This window comes from Bubalus bubalis, chromosome 5, assembly GCF_019923935.1.
Source record: "Bubalus bubalis isolate 160015118507 breed Murrah chromosome 5, NDDB_SH_1, whole genome shotgun sequence".
Classification (NCBI taxonomy): domain Eukaryota; kingdom Metazoa; phylum Chordata; class Mammalia; order Artiodactyla; family Bovidae; genus Bubalus; species Bubalus bubalis.
The window spans coordinates 117,676,803-117,690,933 of record NC_059161.1 but is presented as its reverse complement, the minus strand read 5'-3'; the positions used below and the strand labels follow the sequence as shown (position 1 = coordinate 117,690,933).

Here is a 14,131-nt window from a genome sequence, read left to right as displayed (position 1 = left end):
TTTTGCATGATGTACTCTGCATGTAAGTTAAATAAGCAGGGTGACAAATGCAGCCTTGACACACTCCTTTCCCAATTTGGAACCAGTCTGTTGTTCCATGTCCAGTTCTAACTGTTGCTTCTTGACCTGCATACAGATTTCTAAGGAGGCAGGTAAGGTGGTCTGGTACTCCCATCTCTTGAAGAATTTTCCACAGTTTGTTGTGATCCATGCTGCCAAAGGATTTAGAATAATCAATGAAGCAGAAGTAGATGTTTTTCTGGAATTCTCTTGCTTTTTTATGATCCAGTGGATGTTGGCAATTTGATTTCTGGCTCCTCTGCCTTTTCTAAATCCAGCTATACTATTGAATCCTAGCTTGAAGGATTTTGAGCATTACATTGCTAGCAAGTGAAATGAGTACAATTATGTAGTAGTTTGAACATCCTTTGGCCTCGCCCTTTTTGGGGATTGGAATGAAAACTGACCATTTCCAGTCCTGTCGCCACTGCTGAGTTATCCAAATTTGTTGGCATATTGAGTGCAGCACTTTAACAGCATCATCTTTTAGGATCTGAAACAGTTCAGCAGGAATTCCATAACCTCCACTAGCTTTGTTTATAGTGATGCTTCCTAAGGCCCACTTGACTTCAGATTCCAGAATGTCTGGCTCTATGTGAGTGATCACACCATCGTGGTTATCTGGGTCATTAAGACCTTTTTTGTGCAATTCTTCTGTGTCCTTAGTGGCTCAGATAGTAAAGAATCTGCCTGCAATGCAGGAGACCCAGTTTTAATCCCTGGGTTGAGAAGTTCTCCTGGAGAAGGGAATTGCAATCCACTCCAGTATTCTTGCCTGGAGAAACCCATGGACAGAGGAGCCTGGCATGCTATAGTCCATGGGGTTGCAAAGAGCTGGACGTGACTGAGTGACTGACACTTCACCTCACTCTATAGCACAGGAAACTATATTCAGTATTTGTATTAGCTTAATCATCTGAAATCTGACAAAACATGATCCACTGGAGGAGGGAATGGCAAACCACCCCACTATACGTGCTGTGAGCACCTCATGAACTGTATAAAAGGAGAAAAACCTATGACACTGAAAGATGAGTCCCCTAGGTCTGAAATATGCTAGTGAGGAAGAGCGGAGGAGAACTGCTAGTAGCCCCAGAAAGAATGAAGTGGCTGAGCCAAAGCAGAAATGACACTCAGTTGTGGATTGTCTGGTGATGAAAGTAAAACTCGATGCTGCAAAGAACAGTATTGCATAGGAATCTGGAATGTTAGACCCATGAATCAAGGTAAACTGGATGTGGTCAAGCAGGAGATGGTAAGAATGAACATCGATATCTTAGGAATCATTGAACTAAAGTGTATGGGAATGGGTGAATTTAATTCAGATGACCATTATATCTACTACTTCAGGCAAGAATCCCATCGAAGAAATGGAGTAGACCTCATAATCAACAAAAGAGTTCAAAATGCAGTACTTGGGAGCAACTTCAAAAGTGACAGAATGATCTTGGTTTGTTTTCAAGGCAAACCATTCAATTTCACAGTAATCCAAGTCTGTGCCCCGACAACTACTGCCAAAGAAGCTGAAGTTGTTCAGTTTCGTGAAGACCTAGAAAACCTCCTAGAACCAACACCAAAAAAGAGATGTTTTAGTCATCATTGGGGTTTGGAATGTAAAAGTAGGAAGTCAAGAGATACCTGGAATAACAGGCAAGTTTTGGCCTTGGAGAGCAAAATGAAGCAGGGCAAAGGCTAACTGAATTCTGCCAAGAGAATGCACTGGTCATAGCAAATAACTTTTTCAACAACACAAGAGATGACTTTACATGTGGACATCACCAAGTGATCAATACTGAAATGAAATTGATTGCATTCTTTGTAGCTAAAGATGGAGAAGCTATACATAGTCAGCAAAAACAAGACCTGGAGCTGTGGCTCATATCCTCAGCTTCTCATAGCAAAATTCAGCTTAAACTGAAGAAAGTGGGGAAAACCACTCGGCCAGCCAGGTACAACTTGCAGTGGAGGTGATGAATAGATTCAAGGGATTAGATCTAGTAAACAGTGTGCCTGAAGAACTATGGACAGAGGTCCGTACTACTGTACAGGAGCCAGTGACAAGATGGTCCCCAAGAAAAAGAAAAGCAAGAAGCACAGTGGTTATCTGAGGAGGCCTTACAAATAGCTGAAGAAAGAAGAGAAGCAAAAAGCAAGGGAGAGGTGTATCCAACTAAATGCAGATTTCCAAAGAACAGCACGGAGAGACAAGAAGAACTTCTTCGATGAACAGTGAATAAAACTAGAAGAAAATAACAGAAGGGGAAAGATTAGAGGTCTCATCAGGAAAATTGGAGATATCAAGGGAACATTTTGCCCAAAGATGGTCACAATAAAGGACAGAAATGGGAGAGACATAGTAGATACCGAAGAGATCAAGAAGAGATGGAAAGAATACATGAAGAACTGTACAAAGGAGATCTTAATGAACTGGATTACTACAATGATGTGGTCAGCCACCTAGAGCCAGACATGCTGGAGAGAGAAGTCAAGTGGGCCTTAGGAAGCACTGCTGTTAATAAAGCTAGAGGATGTGATGGAATTCCAGTAGAACTATTCAAAACCCTATAGGATGATGCCATCAAGGGGTTGCACTCAATATGTCAGCAAATCTGGAAGACCCAGCAGTGGCCACAGGACTGGAAAAGGTCAATCCTCATCCCAATTCCCAAGAAGGGTAGTACCAAAGCATGCGCTAACCATCGGACAACTGCACTCATCTCCCATGCTAGTAAGGTCATGCTTAAAATATTGCATGTTAGCCTTCAGCATTTTGTGAATCAAGAAGCTCCAGTTGTCCAAGCTGGGTTTAGAAAAGGAAGAGGAACCAGAGACCAAATTGCCAACATCCACTGGATCATAGAGAAAGATAGGGAATTCCAGAAAAACATCTATATCTGTTTCTTCAACTACACCAAAGTCTTTGGCTGTGTGGATCATGACAAACTATGGAAAACTCTTAGAGAAGGGAATACCAGACCATCTTACCTGTCTCCTGAGAAACCCGTATGTGGGTCAAGAAGCAACAGAATTGTATGGAACAACTAATTGGTTTAAAATTGAGAAAGGAGTACGACAGGGCTGTCCGCTGTCGCCCTGTTTGTTTAACCTATATACGCTGAGCACATCATGAGAAATGCCGGGCTGGATGAGTTACAAGCTGGGATCAAGATAGCAGGATCATCAACAACCTCAGATATGTGGATAATACCACTCTAACGGCAGAAAGCAAAGAGGAACTAAAGAGCCTCTTGATGAGGGTGATGGAGGAGAGAGAGAGATCTGGCTTAAATCAAAATATTAAAAAAACTAAGATCTTGGCACCCAGTCCTATTACTCATGGCAAATAGAAGGGGAAAATCTAAAATCACTGTGGATGGTGACTGCAGCCATGAAATCAGAAGGTGTTTGTTTCTTGGCAGGGAAGCTATGACAAAGCTAGGCAGTGTGTTGAAAAGCAAAGACTTTTCAGTGCAATGCACTGCTGCCAAAGGTCAGTATAGTCAAGGCTATGGTCTTCCCAGTGGTCACATATGGTTTTGAGAGCTGAACTGTGAAGAAGGCAGAATGCCAAAGAATTGATGCCTTTGAAGTGTGGTGCTGGAGAAGACTCCTGAAAGTCCCTTGGATAGCAAGGAGATCAAATCAATCAATCTTAAGGGAGAGCGACCCTGAATATTCACTGGAAGAACTGATGCTAAAGCTGAAGCTTCAGTATTTTGGTCATCTGATGAGAAGAGCCAACTCACTGGAAAAGTCCCTGATGCTGAGGAAGATTGAGGGCAGAAGGAAGAGGACATCAGAGCATGACATGGCTGGATGGCATCACCAATGCAAGGGACATGAACTTGGGCAAACTTCGGGAGATGGTGAGGGACAGGGAAGCCTGGTGTGCCGCAGTCGATAGGGTCACAAAGAGTCAGACATGACTGGGTGACTGAACAACAAAAACAACTGAAACCTAATAATCTGAGAGAATGTATGTGGGTGTGTTTTTATATATATGTATTATATATGCTTATACATATAATGTATATTATATAGTATATATATATAACTGAATCCCTTTTCTATATACTTGGAACTAACACAATATACACTACTCTTCAATTAAAAATGCCCCAGTTTTCAATAGAAAAAAGAGTCCACATATCCCTGACACAAATATATGGAGTTATAAATCCATTTAACACACCACTACACAAAATTGGCTCTATGAAAACAGAAGCCTTTGTCAGGGGCTGTCTTCATGGACACACGCCCTGCACAGCGTCGGGGGCTCTATGAGCAGAAGCCTTTGTCGGGGGCTGTCTTCATGTCCACACGCCCTGCACGGCGTCGGGGGCTCTATGAGCAGAAGCCTTTGTCGGGGGCTGTCTTCATGTTCACACGCCCGGCACAGCATCGGGGGCTCTATGAGCAGAAGCCTTTGTCGGGGGCTGTCTTCATGTCCACACGCCCTGCACGGCGTCGGGGCCTCTATGAGCAGAAGCCTTTGTCGGGGGCTGTCTTCATGTCCACACGCCCTGCACGGCGTCAGGGGCTCCTGCACTTACAAGGGCTCCGTGCTTGGCTGAAGGCTGTGTTGTCAGCATCCACATTCTTAGTAATTCTCACACAAGGATTCCTGCATGTTCACTCTGCCCTGATCCCTGCAGCGATGCAGCTCATCCAGTCTCTGGCAATTGTGCTGTCATAAAACTGGGGAAGGGGCCTCGATGTCAGAACAGAAAAATCTGCAGAAAAATCCCTTAGGGTCATGGTGTAAGCCCCATGTCCTGGTGTAACTTTAAAACATGTATTTTGCTATTAGAGCGCTAGTAATCCTACAGAATCTGAAAAAGTTATTAACAATTGACCTAGACATACAGAAAGAGGTCAAGCTGTATCGCCAGGGCAAACTGTTCCACCTCAGATGGAATGGTCAAACCGAGGCCTGAGATGTGGGAAGTGTCAGGTGACATGGTGATCTCACCATGTGCCCCCTGGGCAGTGACTGAATTTGCTCAAGGAACAGCTTTCACTGGGAGGTGGACCTTGGTTCCAGCACAAACCTTCCCTTTGAAGGGAGCAATGCACGGCTTTAAAACTGCTCAAAGATGCATGATGGAGCTCATCACCTTGAGTAACATGATAACGTATGTCCCTATAGTTAACTAAGAGAAAGGAAATAACCAAATATTTAATAAATCCTTATCTGTAAAAAAATTGTCAAGTTGACATGTTACACTTAATGGACTTTACAAATCTGAAATTTAAAGAATCATCCTATAATGCTCCTCATTGTTAATTATTTGAGAAATGCACATCAAAACTACAATGAGGTACCACCTCACACCAGTAGAATGGCCATCATAAAGAAATCTCAAAATAACAAGTGTTTCAGAGGGTGTGGAGAAAAGGGAACCCTTGGACATTGTTGGTGGGAATTTAAATTGGTGAAGACACTGTAGAGAACAGCATAGTGGTTCCTCAAAAAACTAAAATAGAGTTACCATATGATCCAGCAATCCCACTCCTAGCCATGCATCAAGACAAAGCTATAATTCTAAAAGAGACATGCAGTATTCTAAAGAATCTGTGCATACTGGCTGCAGATCTGACAAGAAACCTTTACTCTCACATGCGAAATATCAAATTTGCCTTCACATATTGCCTGCTATACGTAGACCCTTGGTTCATACTCCATGTAACCACACACTGTCATGCTGCTGCTGCTGCTGCTGCTAAGTCACTTCAGTTGTGTCTGACTCTGTGCGACCCCATAGACAGAAGCCCATCAGGCTCCTCCGTCCCTGGGATTCTCCAGACAAGAACACTGGAGTGGGCTGCCATTTCCTTCTCCAATGCATGAAAGGGAAAAGTGAAAGTGAAGTCGCTCAGTCGTGTCGGACTCTTAGCGACCCCATGGACTGCAGCCTACCAGGCTCCTCCGTCCATGGGATTTTCCAGGCAAGAGTACTGGAGTGGGGTGCCATTGCCTTCTCCGACACACTGTCATAATTAAGTCCAATTTGAATCTTAGCCTTAATTTTAGGGTGTAGTTTCCCTCCAGCAGTGCAGGAGCATTCCCTTTTCTCCAGGCCCTGTTTCCCTGGTATGACATATCAAACCTCAAAGACTGTTACCTATTGATACGAGTGTCAACTTCATTTAGCTCAGTTTGATCAAAGAAGCAAAAAATCTGGGGGAGGGTGGCAATTTTTTCTGTTTTCTTCATGAGGAGAAATGAAACTGTTAGAAGAAAAAGGACCTGTGGCTCGTGTGCTCTTTGAGTCACTCATTGTTTGCAGGAATTTGCTTTTATTTTCTTTCAAGTGTGACCTTTCATTCAATGGTAACAAATAACAGAATTAGAAGAAACTAGTTTGAAATGATGGCTGGTTTCTACCTAGAAAATCTGAACCAAAGGAACTAATGGGACCGCAAAAATCAGGGTGCCAAGCTTTTAAGAATATGTTAGATTGCAAATAATAACTAGTATGGTTGAAATTTCAACAACACATTTTTATTCTGATAAAGAATATACTTTTCCAAAAGGTTTGCAGTATGGCCGCCTCCTGTTGGAAGCCTGGGATGCTGGAATCATGCCACACCCTGTGTGTCTGTACACGACACTGGGCTGCATACTATAAAAAATTCCTGCCTCTCCCATGGATCCTGAAGGTAGGAGAAAAGCAAATTAGCCAAGATGGCGATGTCAGGCTCTCTCGCTCCGGCCCCATGTTTTGTAAATACACGGTTACGTATCCGCTGAGCGCACTTACAGTACAGCGCATGCGCTTCACGAGGTACCCGCTTGGCCGCAGACCACTTTTGCTCTGTAAACATCAGTAAGATCCACCAGAAAAGCCCTTGCGGCTACGTTATGGCTGCGTCCGCTGGATCACCACGAGACCAGAGAATACAGCGAGTCTGCTGTTACAGCCGATGCACCAGTCAGGAGAGATTAAACGAGTCTGCAGTTCTTCCGGCTCCCCAAGTTTTCTTGCAGCTTCCCTGCTCGCGCCTTGCCTACCTTGGGTTCAACGAACAGTGAGATACAGTGAGACACTGACCATCACGTGGCCAAAGCAACTGGTAACACTTTGTTTTGCCTGTCGGAATGTTCAATGACACAGATTCTTTCAGTTTCACCCTGCCCTGATGTGGGTGAAGGGTGAGCTCGCAGATTATTTCCTCTTCAAGAAATGTACATCTTAGTTCCCACGCGAGGGGGAGCTCCCCGTCCAAAGATGAGAGACCCTGCATGTGTGTGACCTGCGCCTCTGGGGAGAGCAGCTTTAAGCTAGTTTAAACCTGACCAAAGTCTGTCTACATGGTAGATTTAGACCTCTCCAAGTCCTGTCTACACTGACGATGTTTACACGTGACCGTGTATTTTCTATAATGAGCTCATTTAGACCTGACGCTGTTCTGTGCGCTAGGACATGGAGACCAGGGTAGAGACCTGGCCTGCCTCTGTCCTGGAAAACTCCGCGCCCGCCTCTGAATGTCCGCGCTCAGATGTCTGGGGTCTGGAGCTGAGGTGGCTTCTCTGGGCAGCGTGCTCTTCTCTGAGGGGGCTCCGTGGCCCTCCCAGGGTCAGGGATGCGGTGGGCTCTGAGTCTCTCCCCCTGCCAGGTTCCCCCTCCCTGGGGCATGGAGGCTCCTCAGGTGGGCTACCTGGCAATCATTCCAATTTTCCAGCACATTCAGGTTGAGTAGGGACGCAGGTTCACCTGGTGAACTGATTCCAGGGATGGGGCAAGAAGTCAGCGGGCAGCAGGTGAGGTTGCCGCTGTGATCTCCTTCCGGTCGACTCTACTCAGAAGAGAACAGGGCTGCGCCCCATCCTTCAGCCCAGCTCTCCTGTTTTCTCATCACCTCAGCAGGACAGGAAAGACAGAGCCTGCCAGAACCAAGGTAGTGTGTTCAACCCTAGCACGAGCTTTCAAACCAGCAAAAGATCACACAGAACCAAAATGAAGACAGGAGGGGCCTGACTTCTCAGGGACCACTGTGGGGAGAGGAGAGGACCCTTCCCTTCTTTCTAGGGTCCCAGGAGGCCCCAGGGACCTGGCTGGTTTACACACTGGGGGCCCGCTGACCACAGCCATGGTGTCCTGACTAAGGGGACGTGTGACCCCAGGTGGGGGGTCTGGGGACTGTGTGAGTCTCACCCCCTCTGCATGGTCAGGATCGTGTGTGGGGAGACCCCACACACAAAGCTAAGAAAGAGGGAAGAACACGTGAGAGCTTCACTTGTGTTTAGGAATGAATACTTTAGTGTATTCACTTTACACAGGCCTGTACCTATTTGCCTCTTTACCCCTGAGAGGTTCACCCTCCCTGGGGCTCCTGGGGACTCCTCAGGTGGGCTACCTGGTAATTATTCCAGCATGAGCATGGGGAGAAGGGGGGCAGGCATCTGGTGGATTGACTGCAGGGCATGTGGATCAGGCAAAAAGCCAGTGGGATCAGGTGAGGTTGCTGCCGTGACCTCCTTCAGGTCGACCGTCCTACTCAGCAGAGACCAGACCTGCCCCTCGTCTTCCAGCCCTGCGTCTGGTGTGTTTTCTCAGCTCCTCAGCGGGACAAGAAAGGACCAAGCTTGCCAGAACCAAGGTAGTGCCTTCAACATGATCATGACAGCCATAGAAACAGTTAATATCACAGAACCAAAGGGAAAGGGGAGGACTTCTGTGGGACATGTGGGGAGAGGAGACCGACCCTACCCTTCTTTCTACTGTCCCAGGAGGTTATGGGAACCCCCTGGTTTCTGCCTTAGGGGTCCAACCAGCAGAGACCTGGTGTCCTAACCAAGGGTCGAGGGGCCCCAGGTGCAGGGACTGGGGAGGAGGTGTCGCCTTGGAGACTGAGGACGTGTGTCCCCGGTTCAGTCCTGGGGATTGTGTGAGTTCACCCCACCCGCACGGTCAGGATCCTGTACCTGGAGGCCCGCATCTGCTCTTTACCTGCAGTGTGTCTCGTCCCCTCTGAGATTCCCATCCTCTGAATTGAGGGTGTTGCCCTGATTGACCTGTGGTCCCTTTTCTTCTCTTCATCTTGTCACATTCATTTGAGGTCAGGCAGCTTCCAGTGGGTTCCTGCTCTGTGTTCTGCTGAGTGAGGACATCTTGGGGTGTCATTTACTATCGTAACGCATCACACATCTAATCACTGGGGCCACCCCTGTCTGGTTTCCCTACACCAAGCTGAGGTGATTTAATTTTTATTTTTTATTGGAGCAAAGTTAATTTCCATTGTTTTGTTAGTTTTAGGTGTACAGGAACTCAACACGATTTTGCCTGGGGGTGTATCTATTCTTTCTCTGTTTTTTCCCTCATATAGGTTATTACAGCTTGTTCAGGAGAGTTCCCTGTTCTATTCTGTAGGTCCTAGCTGATTATCAATTTGATGTTAGTGTGTATGTTTTAATTCAAAACTCTTAAATTTATCTCTCCCTTTTAACTTTTCTTTTGATAACCATATTTTGGTTTTCTCAGTGTGAGAGGCTTTTTCTGGTTTGTAAATTAGCTCATTGGTGTGAACTTATGACTCCACTTGTGTGTGATATCTTATGATATTTACCACTTTCTTTCCCACCAAGATTGTGCGAGGATTCCCTTTCCTGTACATCCTCTGCAGTATTTATTTTCTGTAGATCTTTTCTCTTGATGATGGCCATTGGGACTAGTGTGAGGTGATACCTCATTGTGGTTTGATTGGCATTGATTTGATCATTATCGATGTGGAGTATCTTTCCATGTGCTTTTATTATTTTACACCTTCTGAACACAATTTACCTCTTGAATCTGACTTCTTGAAACTTGGCCCTTTTTGGAATTTGGAATTCTTTTCTGATGATTTGCCCCAGGACATTTCTTGAGGGCAGGTGTCATTTACAGCCCTGTCGGACTTGTTACTATTAGAAGCCCTTCAGCACCTGTTTTAAGATATGTATATAAATATGACACAGCTAATTGCCCCTGCCCCCTCTCAACTTTCCTTTTTGGTAACCATGAGATTCTTTTCCAAGTCTGTGAGACCATTTCTCTTTTGTAATGACGTTCTTTGTATCCATTTTTAGATTCCGCAGTGGCAACCCACTCCCGCACTCTTGCCTGGAAAATCCCATGGACGGAGGAGCCTGGTGGACTGCAGTCCATGGGGTCACGGAGAGTCAGACACGACTGAGCGACTTCACTTTCACTCTTCACTTTCATGCATTGGAGAAGGAAATGGCAACCCACGCCAGTGTTCTTGCCTGGAGAATCCCAGGGGCGGCGGAGCCTGGTGGGCTGCCATCTGTGGGGTCGCACAGGGTCGGACACGACTGAAGCGACTTAGCAGCAGCAGCAGAAATGATATCCTACAATGCTTTCCCTTTCTCACTTACTTCACTTAGTATGATCACCTCTAGTTTCTTCCCAGGAACTGGATACGGCATTGTTTTATTCTTGCTTATTTCTGAGTAATATTGTATTGTGTATAACTCCATCTTCTGTATCCATTCATCTGTCCTTGTACACTTAAGTTGCTTCCTTGTCTTGGCTCTTGAACCTAGTGCTACCATGGATTGTTGCAGTGAAAATATCTTTTAAACGTTTGGTTTTTTCCCGATCTGTGCCTAGATATGTATGGGATTGCTGGATCTCTTGGTACTTCAATGCTCAGTTTTTTAAAGAACCTCCATAATGTTCTCCCTAGTGGATATATCCATTTACATTTCCACCCACAGTGGGAGGGTTTTCTTCTCTCCACACCTTCTGCAGAGTTTATTGCTGTGGATTTTTTGAGATGGTCATTCTGATCGATGTGAGATGATGCCTCTTTGGACAACTGATTTGTCTTTCTCTAAGAATTAGTGATGCTAAGCACCGTTTCATGTGCTTTATGGCCATCTCCATGCCTTCTTTGGAGAAAGTGCATATAGATCCTTGGCCGATTTTTTACTGGATTGTTTGTTTTTTGATGCTGTTCTGTGGGAGTTGTTCGTATGTGGTGGAGACACATTCCCGTGGTATCTTCATTTGCAAGCGTTTCTCCATTCTGAGGGCTGTCTTTTTCTTTCATTGCAAATGTCCTTTGTTGTGCAAATGCTTTAAACGTTTATTAAGCGCCATTTGTTTATTTCTGTTTTATTTATCCTGATTCTAAGAAATGGATCAAAAAAGAACTTCCTGCATTTTATGTCGGTGTGTATTCTGCGTTTTTCCCTTAAGAGTTTCGTTGTATCTGTCCGTTTATTTAGGCCCTTAATCTGTCTGCAGTTTATTTTTGTAGGCATCAGGAGTGTTCTAATTTTATCCTCATTTTCTTCTGCCCAGTGTCCTCCACAGTGGCTGCTCCCATTTTCCATTCCCAGCATCAGTGTAGGAGGACTCTCCTTCTTTAATGCCTTTTTCAATAGGCATGAAGCTATGATTCGATCCACAGATTTCTGAACACTGACACCCTTTGCAGCATTTATTGTTTGTAGAGTATCTGCCTGTGGCCATTCTGACCGGTGTGAGGTGAAAACGCGTTGAAGTTTTGATTTGCGTTTCTCTCATATTTAGCAATGTTGACATCTTTTCATGTGATTTTTTGAAACTGTGTGAGTTAAACTTACTTATTGAAAATGGCTTCTTGAAATCCTGCCCTATTTTGAATATCTTTCCAATGACCTCCCCTAAGACATTTCTTGAGGGCAGATCTTTTTTTTTTAATATTTTATTTTATTTTTTAACTTTACAATATTGTATTGGTTCTGCCATATATCAACATGAATCCGCCACAGGTATACACGTGTTTCCCATCCTGAACCCTCCTCCCTCCTCCCTCCCCATACCATCCCTCTGGGTCGTCCCAGTGCACCAGCCCCAAGCATCCAGTATCATGCATCGAACCTGGACTGGCGACTCGTTTCATATATGATATTATACATGTTTCAATGCCATTCTCCCAAATCATCCCACCCTCTCCCTCTCCCACAGAGTCCAAAAGATTGTTCTATACATCAGTGTCTCTTTTGCTGTCTCGTATACAGGGTTATTGTTACCATCTTTCTAAATTCCATATATATGCGTTAGTATACTGTATTGGTGTTTTTCTTTCTGGCTTACTTCACTCTGTATAATAGGCTCCAGTTTCATCCACCTCATTAGAACTGATTCAGATCTTTTTTACTTAAAGCCCTGCAGGCCCTGTTAATGTAACTGCCCATTAGCAATGGTTTCAAAGTTGTCGTTATGGGAAATGGGCACAGGGCAGCATGTCTTTACGCCCAGCCCTGCTTATTGGGGGAACCAGAGCCTTAGGGAAAGGCCTGTTCCTGGATTGTCAGAGTGGAAAGTGCCAGGAGAAACACCCAAGGCTTGTGTCCCATTCCTTCTTCTTTCCCCCTCCCCCTGGACAAATCCCAGTTCCTTTAACACCACTCTGTGGAGGGTACTTTCATCCATAGGTGGGGCGACCCCAAGGAAGAGGCTAGAGGTGGGAACCCCAACACCAGGAGACATGGAGACCATGGGGCTTTTCAAAGGTCCTCCAGCCCAGAGGCTCCACATCCTTTGGGTGCAATAGGCATTGTTTCACAGTAGGAGGACCCCCTGGATCTGGAGGTTGTGGGCCCGTGCAGAGGGGAGCAGGCACGCCAGGTCCACGGGGCAGGGCTCATTGGCTGGTACATCCTCCCCAGCTCCGTCAGCCCCATGACAGTCCCAGGCTTCAGGGATGTGCCAGCAGCCCAGGGCACCAAGGCCCGAGGGGAATAGAATTGGCATTCTCTTTTTGTGATTTGTATTTCATATTGGTGTATAAGTGACTTACAATGTTGTAGGATGTGGTTTTTTTGGGGGGGGAATCTTTGTTTTAGGTGTACAGCAACATGATTCCCTTTGCATACATGTGGACATGTCCTTTTCTGGGTTCCCTTCCCATATAGCTTACTATGCAGTGTTGATTAAGGGTCCTCACTGACTATTTTATAAAGAGTAGTGTGTATGTTCATTTACACCTGCTCATTTCTCACCCCCACCACCTCTCCTTGTTGGTAACCATAAGGTGCTTTGCTATGTCCTGCGGCCTTTCTATTTGGTAAAGAAGTTCATTTGTATCCATTTTTAGACTCCACCTCTAAGTGATACCACATGATAGTTGCCCTGCTGCCTCTGACTTCACTTTTTATGATCCTCTCTACTTCCTTCCTTGTTGTTGGACGTGGCATGATGTCATCCTCTTCATGGCTGAGTGATATTGCCTCGTGTGTGTACCCGACCTTCTGTATCCATTCATCTGTCCTTCTCTGATGAGCCTGCTTTCTTGTCTTGGCTAGTGGGACTGAGATTGAGGGTTACCCATGCTTTTAAATTTTAGGTTTTGTCTGGATTTATTCCCAGGTATTGGATTGCTGGGTCCTAAGGTACTTCTGTGTTATTTTTCAAATGAACATCCATACTCTTCACCCTATCGGACGTACTATGTGATTGTGAAGAACGCTGCAGGCGGGTTCCCTGCTCTCCACACCCTCTCTGGCATTGATTGTCTGCACAGTGTTTGGCCATGGCCATATTTACCTTGTGATGTGGTATTTTGCTGTAGCTTGGATTTGCATTTCTCTGTTTAGTGATGTTGACATTTTTTCATGTGATTTTTTAAAAGACTGTGAATTAAACTTACATCTTGAAATTGACTTAACGCCTGCCTTCTTTTGGATTTTTTTTTTTGATGACAACCCCTAGGACATATTTCGAGGGCAGCTGTTTTTTATTTGCAGTCCCTGGATCCTTGTGAATACTAAATGCCCAACAGCACAGCTCTTCATGGTGCTATTACAGAAAATGGCCACAAGGCGGCAGCACTTCTTCCTGCCTCATGCTTTTTCTTTTTTTTTTTTTCCCCCCGTAAATTCCTTGATATTTTCTGTTGGAATAGAGTGGATTTCTGATGTTGTTTGTTTCAGGTGTACAGGAACTTGATTCAGTTATACATAGACGTTTATTCTCTTTAGGGTTCTTTTTTTGCATACAGGCGATTACAGTATGTTCAGTAAACTTCCCTATGCTGTTCAGTAGGTACTTTTTAATCCTCTATTTGGTATATATATAAA

General features: G+C 45.0%; 1 long non-coding RNA gene across 1 annotated transcript; it reads left to right on the top strand.

The window, feature by feature from the left end:
- The first annotated feature begins 5,989 nt into the window (after positions 1–5,989).
- On the top strand, positions 5,990–10,187 carry LOC123333593. The gene is made up of 3 exons (XR_006550967.2): positions 5,990–7,962; positions 8,549–8,664; positions 10,130–10,187. It is a non-coding gene; the product is annotated as an uncharacterized LOC123333593 (long non-coding RNA).
- Positions 10,188–14,131: the final 3,944 nt, after the last annotated feature.